Source organism: Cherax quadricarinatus, chromosome 13 (genome assembly GCF_038502225.1).
Source record: "Cherax quadricarinatus isolate ZL_2023a chromosome 13, ASM3850222v1, whole genome shotgun sequence".
NCBI lineage: Eukaryota > Metazoa > Arthropoda > Malacostraca > Decapoda > Parastacidae > Cherax > Cherax quadricarinatus.
Genome location: NC_091304.1, coordinates 346,873 through 359,372, shown reverse-complemented (window position 1 = coordinate 359,372; position 12,500 = coordinate 346,873). Strand labels below are relative to the sequence as shown.

The window sequence follows — 12,500 nt, the reverse complement described above, 5'->3', positions numbered from 1 at the left end:
CAGGACCATGTCATAGTGGTCCGGTGATTGTGAGAGGCAGGAGCGACCTGCTCTAAATCCACGTTGCCCCGGGACTGTGCAATAGTTGTGAATACATGTGCTTAAGAATATTGCTTCCTTCTTAGAAGTCTCTCAATGATTTTGTTAATGTGGGACGTCAGCGCTGTCGGGGGATGTGTTCGGTGTGGTGTTCACTCCCAGATCCTCCTTGCACGATTTTTTGCACTTTCTTTGTGGAGCTATATTAAGTCGTAATGACTAGCAACAGCCTGGTTGACCAGGAAAACAGCCAGACCGGGTTACAGGCCAGGTTACAGGAGTGGGCAGACTCTGGTAACCAGTTACAGGTATGCCTCAGACTATGGACTTCGTCTCTGGTCTTCTCTTCCCCCCTCCGCCACCTGATCTGCATGATCGTCCACTGGGTAAAGTTGAGCTCCACTGACCATTTGTCAGACATCATTCTTCCTGTAGCCCGTCTCTCCCCTCTCCTATTCTACATTCCACCCATATCTTCCTCATTATCAGCAAACAGGTCATTAGCACTGCCTCATCTGCAGCAGGTCATTAGCACTGCGTCATTAGCAAATAGGTCATTAGCACTGCGTCATCTGCAAACAAGTCATTAGCACTGCGCCATCTGCAGCAGGTCATTAGTACTGTGTCATCACCAAACAGGTCATTAGCACTTCATCATCTGCAAACAGGTCATTAGCACCACATCATCACCAAACAGGTCATCATCACTGCACCATCAGCAAACACAAAATACAGTAGTGTAGGACTTGATCTCTGGTTAATTAGTACTAATTACCCTATTGCTAATTATGTGGGTGTATCATGTGCACATGTCGGTATCATGTGCGAATAATGGCAGCATGTGCACATGAAGATAAGGAGAGAGAAAGAAGGACGATAAGTAGAGACAGGTGGTAGGGAAACAGAATAGAGATAGAAAGATAGAAGGAATATACGGAGACAGGGGAAGAGAAAAGAGATAGGAGAGAAGTGAGATAGTGAAAGAGAAGAGATAATGGAGACAGGGAGAGAAAAGACAGAGAGGTAAGGAATATATATATATATATATATATATATATATATATATATATATATATATATATATATATATATATATATATATATATATATATATATATATATATATATTGAGAGCCAAGGAAACGCTGTGTAGGTGGGAGGGAGAAAATGGAATAAAACTGGAAGAGGGGAAATGAGAGGGGAGAATTGGAAAAACCGGGGAGATTGGACGAGAGTGAGGGGAGAGGGGAGAGGGGAGGTCATAAATGAAGATAGGCAAACGAAGAACGGGGAGAGGGGAGAAGAGGATGAGAATGAGAGAAAATCAGGGGAAGAGGGGAAAATGGGTGAGAGGAAAGAGAACTGAGGGGAGAACGAATGGAAATGAGAAGGAAAAAAGGGGGACTGAAATTGAGAGAGAGAGAGAGAGAGAGATAGAGAGAGAGAGAGAGAATTTCTGCTTGCCATAACTTTAATGTAAACAAAAGAATGGAAATTGCTCTTAAATCTAATTAGTATTTCCTCTCTCTCTCTCTCTCTCTCTCTCTCTCTCTCTCTCTCTCTCTCTCTTTCAAAGAAGAAATTTAGAATGAAGATTATTGTAAAGGCTTACTTTGTAAGTCTAATTTACTGTGTTGCAGGATTAAATTTGGGATAGTGTTGCAGTGACGGATTAAACTTGGGACAGTGTTGCAGTGACGGATTAAACTTGGGACAGTGTTGCAGTGACGGATTAAACTTGGGACAGTGTTGCAGTGACGGATTAAACTTGGGACAGTGTTGCAGTGACGGATTAAACTTGGGACAGTGTTGCAGTGACGGATTAAACTTGGGACAGTGTTGCAGTGATGGATTAAACTTGGGACAGTGTTGCAGTGACGGATTAAACTTGGGACAGTGTTGCAGTGACGGATTAAACTTGGGACAGTGTTGCAGTGACGGATTAAACTTGGGACAGTGTTGCAGTGACGGATTAAACTTGGGACAGTGTTGCAGTGATGGATTAAACTTGGGACAGTGTTGCAGTGACGGATTAAACTTGGGACAGTGTTGCAGTGACGGATTAAACTTGGGACAGTGTTGCAGTGACGGATTAAACTTGGGACAGTGTTGCAGTGACGGATTAAACTTGGGACAGTGTTGCAGTGACGGATTAAACTTGGGACAGTGTTGCAGTGACGGATTAAACTTGGGACAGTGTTGCAGTGACGGATTAAACTTGGGACAGTGTTGCAGTGACGGATTAAACTTGGGACAGTGTTGCAGTGACGGATTAAACTTGGGATAGTGTTGCAGTGACGGATTAAACTTGGGACAGTGTTGCAGTGACGGATTAAACTTGGGACAGTGTTGCAGTGACGGATTAAACTTGGGACAGTGTTGCAGTGATGGATTAAACTTGGGACAGTGTTGCAGTGACGGATTAAACTTGGGACAGTGTTGCAGTGACGGATTAAACTTGGGACAGTGTTGCAGTGACGGATTAAACTTGGGACAGTGTTGCAGTGACGGATTAAACTTGGGACAGTGTTGCAGTGACGGATTAAACTTGGGACAGTGTTGCAGTGACGGATTAAACTTGGGACAGTGTTGCAGTGACGGATTAAACTTGGGACAGTGTTGCAATGACGGATTAAACTTGGGACAGTGTTGCAGTGACGGATTAAACTTGGGATAGTGTTGCAGTGACGGATTAAACTTGGGACAGTGTTGCAGTGACGGATTAAACTTGGGACAGTGTTGCAGTGACGGATTAAACTTGGGACAGTGTTGCAGTGATGGATTAAACTTGGGACAGTGTTGCAGTGACGGATTAAACTTGGGACAGTGTTGCAGTGACGGATTAAACTTGGGACAGTGTTGCAGTGACGGATTAAACTTGGGACAGTGTTGCAGTGACGGATTAAACTTGGGATAGTGTTGCAGTGACGGATTAAACTTGGGATAGTGTTGCAGTGACGGATTAAACTTGGGATAGTGTTGCAGTGACGGATTAAACTTGGTATAGTGTTGCAGTGACGGATTAAACTTGGGACAGTGTTGCAGTGACGGATTGAACTTGGGACAGTGTTGCAGTGACGGATTAAACTTGGGACAGTGTTGCAGTGACGGATTAAACTTGGGACAGTGTTGCAGTGACGGATTAAACTTGGGACAGTGTTGCAGTGACGGATTAAACTTGGGACAGTGTTGCAGTGACGGATTAAACTTGGGACAGTGTTGCAGTGACGGATTAAACTTGGGACAGTGTTGCAGTGACGGATTAAACTTGGGACAGTGTTGCAGTGACGGATTAAACTTGGGACAGTGTTGCAGTGACAGATTAAACTTGGGACAGTGTTGCAGTGACGGATTAAACTTGGGATAGTGTTGCAATGACGGATTAAACTTGGGATAGTGTTGCAGTGACGGATTAAACTTGGGACAGTGTTGCAGTGACGGATTGAACTTGGGACAGTGTTGCAGTGACGGATTAAACTTGGGACAGTGTTGCAGTGACGGATTAAACTTGGGACAGTGTTGTAGTGACGGATTAAACTTGGGACAGTGTTGCAGTGACGGATTAAACTTGGGATAGTGTTGCAGTGACGGATTAAACTTGGGATAGTGTTGCAGTGACGGATTAAACTTGGGATAGTGTTGCAGTGACGGATTAAACTTGGGATAGTGTTGCAGTGACGGATTAAACTTGGGACAGTGTTGCAGTGACGGATTGAACTTGGGACAGTGTTGCAGTGACGGATTAAACTTGGGACAGTGTTGCAGTGACGGATTAAACTTGGGATAGTGTTGCAGTGACGGATTAGGATTTGTTGTTACTTTCTGAGGTGTTGAGAAAGTGTTGCGTGTGGTGGTTCAGGAAGAATACAGTGTTGCTGTGAACCTTTAGTGTGATAATACTGGTGGTCGAGCCTGGCCTAGGACCGGGCTCCGGGGGTAGAAAAAAGTCGATATTCATCAAAGGTATATCAGATGCATGGCCCGGTCCTAGACCAGATCTCCTGGTTGTGTGCCTGATCATCCAGGCTGTTGGTGCTGGCCGCATACATTCCAACATGCAGTAGAGCCTGATTGATCTGGAATTGACTTAAAAACATATGAGTTTTTTTTTTACTGAAGGGAGGGTGTTGATGAGTCTTGGTCCCTTTACACTTACTGAGTTTTCTCGTACTGTACTCACTTCGCGCTAGCTTTACTTTGGAGGTATTTTGGACAGTCTGCCGAGGCTCTTGCTTTCGTAGGGAGTGGTATCAGTGTGCAAATTCGGGATCAGTCACTCTGGAATTTTCCAGGCATAAATTATAATGTATCTTCCTCTCCTACGTTCCAAGGAATATAGCTAGAACGACTCCAGGTGATCTCAGATCTATCTGCGTGACTTAACCTGTACGAGCAATGAAGGTTCTCTGTACATTGTTCAGTTTTGTAGTACCGTCTGCCCTGGGTGTGTCTGTCAGTGTACAGCAGTACTCTAACCGGGGAAGAGCCACTGACTTCCCGGTAGTATACTTGGAGGGTGTTTCGGGGGGTCAGCGCCCCTGCGGCCCGGTCCGTGACCAGGCCTCGTGGTGATCAGTCGGACTGTGGATGTTACTGCTGGCCGCACGCAACCCGACGTACAAGCCACTGCCCGGTCTGGTACTGACTTAAGGTGCCTGTCTAGGTCCTTCTCGAAGACAGTCAGGGGTCTTAACATGCTTTCTCCTCTTTATATGTACATTCTACATCACTGTAGATGCAAACCTGAAGGGTTATGACCGAGGTGCTACGTCACTATCATCGCATCACTAGTTATTACTACTCTTCATAAGTGTCTGTCATCACTGGCTTGGCATCTCTTGTTTTGAAAGTTCTAGTTATCCAGTCTGTCGTTTTCCACCACCACTATCACCACTACCACCAGCATCACTACCACCAGCATCACTACCACCAGCACAACTATCACCACCACTACCACCATCACCACTACCACCAGTACCACTACCATGACCACCATCACCACTATCACCATTACCACCACCACCATCACCACTACCTCCATCACTGCCACCATCACCATTACCACCATCACTACCACCATCAGCACGACCTTCACCACTGCCACCACCATCACCACTACTACCACCATCACCATCACTGGCACCATCACAACCACCATCACCATCACTACCACTACCACTACTACCACCACTATCACCACAACCATCACCATCACTTCCAGCACCACCATCACCATCACCACTACCACCATCACCACTACCACCATCACCATCACCACCATCACCACTACCACCATCACTACTAGCACCACCACCACCACCACCACTACCACCGTCACTACCAGCACCACCACCATTACCACTACCACCATCACCATCATCACCACCGTCACTACCAGCACCATCACCACTATCACCAACACTAACATCACTTCCACCACAACCATCACCACTACCACAATCACCATTACCACTGTCACCATCACCACCACCACCATAACCATCACCATCATGACCACCATTATCATCACAATCATCACACTCGCCATTATTATCACTATCATCACCATCACTATCATCATCCCACTACCACTATCATGACTATCATCAGGACCATCACCATCATCGCCATCACCATCATTACCATCACCATCAGTATCATCACCATCACCCTCATCATCATTGCCATCATAATCATCATCACCATCACTATCATAACTATCACCACCATCATCATCGTCACCATCACTCATCATCATTATCACCATCACTCATCGTCACCATCACCATCACTCATAACCATCATTCATCTTCAACATCAACATTATCATTATCACCATCAACATCATCACCATCACTATCATCATCACTCTCATCATCACCATCACTGTCATCACCATCACTCATCTTCACCAACATCAACATTATAATCACTCTCATCACCATCACTCTCATCACCATCACTCTCATCACCATCACTCTCATCACCATCACTCTCATCACCATCACTCTCATCACCATCACTCATCACCATCACTCTCATCACCATCACTCTCATCACCATCACTCCCATCACCATCACTCCCATCACCATCACTCATCTTCAACATCATCACCATCATCATCACAGCCTGGTTGACCAGACAAGCACCAGACGAGCCTGGTCCATGGCCGGGCTCAGAGAGTAGATTAACTCTCGAAACTCTTCAGAGCTATATCAAAGGTAAATATCAACATCACTATCACTCTCATCATCACCATCACTCTCATCACCATCATCACCATCACTCATCACCATCACCATAATTCTCATCACAATCATCATAATCACCATCACTCTCATCTTCACCATTATCAACATCACTCTCATCATCACCATCACTTTCATCTTCACCATCATCAACATCACCATCACTCCTCTCTTCACCATCATCACTTTCATCTTCACCATCAACAACATCATCACCATCCCTCATTTTCACAATCAGCAATCGTCGCCATCATTGTCACCATCACTTATCACCATCACTCTCCTCTTCACCACCATCATCACCATCTCTCATCTTCATCATCATCACCATCATCATAATCACCATCACTCTCATCTTCATCACTCTCATCACCATCAATTTCATCTTCACCATCATCATCATCACCATCACTTCACCATTATCACCATCACTTTCATCTTCACCATCATCACCATCACTCTTCACCATCATCATCACTCTTATCTCCACCATCAACATCATCACCATCCCTCATTTTCACCATCAACATCATCGTCACCATCACTCATCACCCTCACTCTCATCACCATCATCACCATCACTCTCATCACTATCACTCCTATCTTCATCATCACCATTACTCTCATCTTCACCATCATCACCATCATTTCTCCCTCGTATCTAAATCCTCCATTTTTATCTTACTTCCTTCCACCTCTCGCAGCTTTCTCTTCACAGTGATCTCCCTCTCCCTTGCTCCTTTCCCTCTCCCTTGCTCCTTTCCCTCTCCCTTGCTCCTTTCCCTCTCCCTTGCTCCTTTCCCTCTCCCATGCTCCTTTCCCTCTCCCTTGCTCCTTTCCCTCTCCCTTGCTCCTTTCCCTCTCCCTTGCTCCTTTCCCTCTCCCTTGCTCCTTTCCCTCTCCCTTGCTCCTTTCCCTCTCCCTTGCTCCTTTCCCTCTCCCTTGCTCCTTTCCCTCTCCCTTGCTCCTTTCCCTCTCCCTTGCTCCTTTCCCTCTCCCTTGCTCCTTTCCCTCTCCCTTGCTCCTTTCCCTCTCCCTTGCTCCTTTCCCTCTCCCTTGCTCCTTTCCCTCTCCCTTGCTCCTTTCCCTCTCCCTTGCTCCTTTCCCTCTCCCTTGCTCCTTTCCCTCTCCCTTGCTCCTTTCCCTCTCCCTTGCTCTTTTCCCTCTCCCTTGCTCCTTTCCCTCTCCCTTGTTCCCTTCCCTCTCCCTTGCTCCTTTCCCTCTCCATTGTTCCCTTCCCTCTCCCTTGCTCCTTTCCCTCTCCCTTACTCTCCTCTCTATTGCTCTCTTCCCTCTCCCTTACTCCCACTCTTGCTCCCTTCCATCTCTCATTATCCCTTCCCTCTCTCTTGCTCTCTTTTCTCTCACTTCCTCCCTTCTTCCTTTCTTTCTTGTTTTCTATTACTTCCCCTTGTTCCCTTACTTTTCCCTTGTTCCCTTCCATCTCCCTCTCTCCCTTCCTTCTCCCTTGTTCTCTTCTCTCTCTCTTGTTCTCTTACCTCTCCCTTGTTCCCGTTCCTCTCCCTTGCTCCCTTCCCTCTCCCTTTTTTTTTTACCTCCCGTATTATCTTCCTTTCTTGCTCCCTTCCCTCTCCCTCTTCCTTGCTTCCTTTGCTCTCCCTTTTCCTCGCTCCCTTTTATCTTCTTACACTTTGCTCCTTATTTCATCACTGTTCCTTGTTCCCTTTCCTCCCCTCTCGACTCCCTCTCTCCCCTCTCATCCTCTCTTCCCTCCCCTCTCTCACCTCTCTTCCGCCCCCGTCTCCCCTCTCTCCGGTCCTCCTCTCCCCTCTCTTCCTAATTATCTTCCTTGTTTCCTATTCTCCCTGGCTCCCTCTTCTTCCTGGTTTCTTCTTCCCTCAATTTCTCCTTTTTCTCTCACCATCTCTCTTTTATCTAGAACATGAACTCTTATATAAGTCTCTCTCTCTCTCTCTCTCTCTCTCTCTCTCTCTCTCTCTCTCTCTCTCTCTCTCTCTCTCTCTCTCTCTCTCTCTCTCTCTCTCTCTCTCTCTCTCTCTCTCTCTCTGGTCGTTACTCCCCTCTTGAATCCTGCTGTGTTGTCTCCCCTCACACACTCTACCTTGCACACACACACACACACACACACACACACACACACACACACGGACACACACGTGGGTCCGTGGGGTGAAGACGTGGGTAACAAGGCTCCGAGAACCTTGGCGTTGAAAGACGCGTAATATCAGCTAGAAGTAATCAGTGGTAGTGGAACGTCAGTGAACAATACTACGAGTGATAATTAAAGTTATTAGTTAAAGAAAGTGAGAGGAAAGCTGAAATCATAATATTTCAAAGCGCAAACCGTTGGGGGTCTTAGGCGCTGTTGCCACATTGGTAGCGGTAGGCCTGATGAAGTGACGTCACGACAAGTTGTGTGCCATTATACATATGAAGTGAAGTGTATATAATGTGAAGTGTATACTACCATCAGTGAAGAGTGAAGTGAGGAAGCGGAATATATGGTTATAATCATCACGGGTGAAGGATCTCCAAAAATAGGGATTTAAGGCCTACGTACGACTACGTCATCAGCAGCTGGCAACTGTCAACCGCAAGTTTATTCGCCTAGTTGTGGTTTGCATGTTGACGGCCCTGGCTGGCCTTGTATACTGTTTGATACTGGTCACTCACTCCTGCAAGCTATTACCAGAATTAGAATAGAAATAGCATAGACATAGAGAATATAGTGTTGACGAGTGTGAGAAGGTAGGTGGGACAAGCTTTTAAGGGCAACATGGTAAGACGGTGCTAGGGGGTCCCAGGAGGGTTTAGTCAGGTCACAAGAAGTTGCGGCCAGTCATTACACCGCACAAGACTCTCACACACACACTCACACACACACACACACACGCACACACGCACACAGGCAGTGTTACTACCGGTAGTTATTAGCAGTAAGAATACTTAGGAAGCTAGGAAGTCCTCTCTCAATGTGAACAAGGAAAATGATAATAACCAGCAACAATTAACACGTAAATCCAGAAAGGGCAATAAGTGGAGAGAGTAGCATAATTGGGAAAGATAAATGAGACTAAATTTGTGCCTACACGACGGACCTCTCAACCACCCCCCCCCTAACCCTCCCTCCCTCACACACAAGCACACACACACAAGGGTAGACACTCACACACACACACATACACACACATACACACATACACACACACACATACATACACACATACGTAAATACACAAACACACACACACACATACACATACACATACACACACACACACACGCACACACACACACACACACACACACACACACACACACACACACACACACACACACACACACACACACACACACACACACACACACACACACACACACACACACACACACACATTCACACACACACATTCACACACACATACACACACACACACACACACACACACACACACACACACACACACCCTCCGCCACTTGACACCTTAGCCTTAGCCACCTACCCCTCCCCCAAACCACCTAACCCCTCCCCAAACCGTCTAACCCCCGCCCAACAACCTCCCTCCCTCCAATAACCATCCTCCCCCTCCCCCATAACCATCCATCCCCTCTCTCCCCCAAACCATCTAACTCCCTCCCCCAAACCCTCTAACTCCCTCCCCCAACTATCTCTGCCCCTCCAATAACCATCCTCCCCCTCCCCCACAACCATCCATCCCCTCTCCTAACCGTCTATTCCCCTCCCCCTAACCAGGATGAGGACAAGGGGCTCCAAGGACGAATCTGAGAGGGAGGAATGGGAGATAGAGCTCAAAAAAAGGGAGGAAGACTGGGGAAGGAGACTAGATGAGCTGGAAAGGAAGATGGAAGAGAGGTTAGCAGCAGAATGCAGAAGGTGGAAGCAACAGGCCACAGCAGCAGAAATCAAGATAGAGAGATTAGAAGAGGAGCTGAGACATCTGAAACAGCACAGAGACAAAGATATTACAGAAGTAGCATCGGCAATGGCTACATCGAACACAGACAACAGGTCCGAAGGAAGCATGGAAACTAAACTGTATGCAGAGGTCCTGTCAAACCCACATGGGGCCAAAACAAAGACAGGGAGCACTCTAGGACAGAAAGAGAGGTTGGAAGACATTGATGGAACTAGGACATGTGCAAGGACCTTACCAGATACCTGTGGGGGCCAGGAGCAAGTGAGCAGGAAGGATAAACCAAGAAGCATAGGGGCCATAACGAGGGAAGGGACTGAAGGAAGGAACACTCCACGGGAAGGAACTAAAACACATCAGAGGATGCAATGGGAGTCACAGTGGGAGGTGGAAAGGGAGAGATCCGTGTTTGTCTATGGGCTAGACGAAGCTAAAGGGGAAACTTATGATGAAAGAAAGCAGGAGGAGAAAAAAGCGATTGAAGACATCATGAAGGTGATAGGCGAGGGGGACATGACCCAGGTGGCAAATTTTCGGAGAATTGGGTGGTTCACAAAGAAAAGGAATCGGCCTCTCAAAGTAATTTTCAAGGCAGAATCAACCCGAACCATGATCCTGCAGGAGAAAGCACGGCTGAGAGGCAAGCAGGAGTTCCGGAGTGTGTACCTCGACCGAGACAGAACACAGGACGAAAGGAAGACAATGAAAGAGAGAGTTCAAAAACGAAAGGAGAAATGGGAGGAAATGAAAAAGGAGAGCAGAATAACCCAGGATCAAATGGAAGGACAAGTGCACCCCCCAGAAACACCTGCAGAAGGACTCCAGCCACGACACCCCCAAGGCAACTGAACATTCCAAACCAACCATCACACACCGATCCCTCTGTTTCCACCCCCCGCACCACAGTTACAGTATTAGAACAGAAGTTGAAGGTTTGGTACACAAATGCAGATGGATTAACGAATAAACATGAGGAATGGCAAGAAAGAATCAATGAGAAGTCCCCAGACATCATAGCAGTTACAGAAACAAAACTCATGGAGACAATAACAGATGCAATCTTCCCACAAGGATACCAGATCATGAGGAAAGATAGAAGGGGTAGGGGGGGAGGTGGGGTTGCTCTGCTCGTAAAAAACAGATGGAAATTCGAGAAAATGGAAGGAATAGATGAGACAGGAGAAAGAGACTACATAGCAGGTACACTTCAGTCTGGGGAACACAAAGTGGTCATTGCAGTGATGTATAATCCACCACAGAACTGCAGGAGGCCAAGAGAGGAATATGAAGAGAGCAACAGAGCAATGGTGGACACACTTGCTGAGGTGGCAAGAAGAGCTCACTCCAGCAGAGCAAAGTTGCTGGTTATGGGGGATTTCAACCACAGGGAGATTGACTGGGAAAACCTGGAGCCACATGGGGGTCCCGAAACATGGAGAGCCAGGATGTTGGACGTGGTGCTGGAAAACCTCATGCACCAACATGTTAAGGACACTACCAGAGTGAGAGGGGAGGATGAACCAGCAAGATTGGACCTTGTGTTCACCCTGGGCAGCTCAGACATTGAGGATATCAAGTATGAGAGTCCCCTAGGAGCTAGCGACCACGTGGTTCTGTGCTTTGAATACATAGTAGAGCTGCAAGTGGAGAGAATAACAGGAGTAGAATGGGAAAAGCCTGACTATAAAAGAGGGGACTACATAGGGTTGAAGAACTTCATGCGGGAGGTCCAGTGGGACAGAGAACTGGCAGGAAAGCCAGTAAATGAAATGATGGAATATGTAGCAACAAAATGCAAGGAGGCAGTGGAAAGGTTCATTCCCAAGGGCAACAGTAACAACGGGAAGACCAGAACAAGCCCCTGGTTTACCCGACGGTGTAAGGAGGCAAAAACAAAGTGCAATAGAGAATGGAAAAAGTACAGAAGGCAGAGAACACACGAAAATAGGGAGATCAGTCGCAGAGCCAGGAATGAGTACGCACAGGTAAGGAGGGAGGCCCAGCGACAGTATGAAAATGACATAGCATCGAGAATCAAGACTGACCCGAAACTGTTGTATAGCCACATCAGGAGGAAGACAACAGTCAAAGACCAGGTGATCAGATTAAGGACAGAAGGTGGAGAACTCACAAGAAATGATCAGGAGGTATGTGAGGAGCTGAACAGGAGATTTAAGGAAGTTTTTACAGTAGAGACAGGAAGGGCTGTGGGAAGACAGCACAGAAGGGAACATCAAGAGGGAATATACCAACAAGTGTTGGATGACATACGAACAACTGAGGAGGAGGTGAAGA

The 12,500-nt window shown here is 46.8% G+C and overlaps 1 long non-coding RNA gene across 1 annotated transcript in view; it reads left to right on the top strand.

Annotated features, from left to right (window-relative positions):
- LOC138852621 (uncharacterized) overlaps nt 1-12,500 on the top strand; it is a 170,189-nt gene that overhangs the window by 146,602 nt on the left and 11,087 nt on the right. The window lies entirely within an intron of this gene.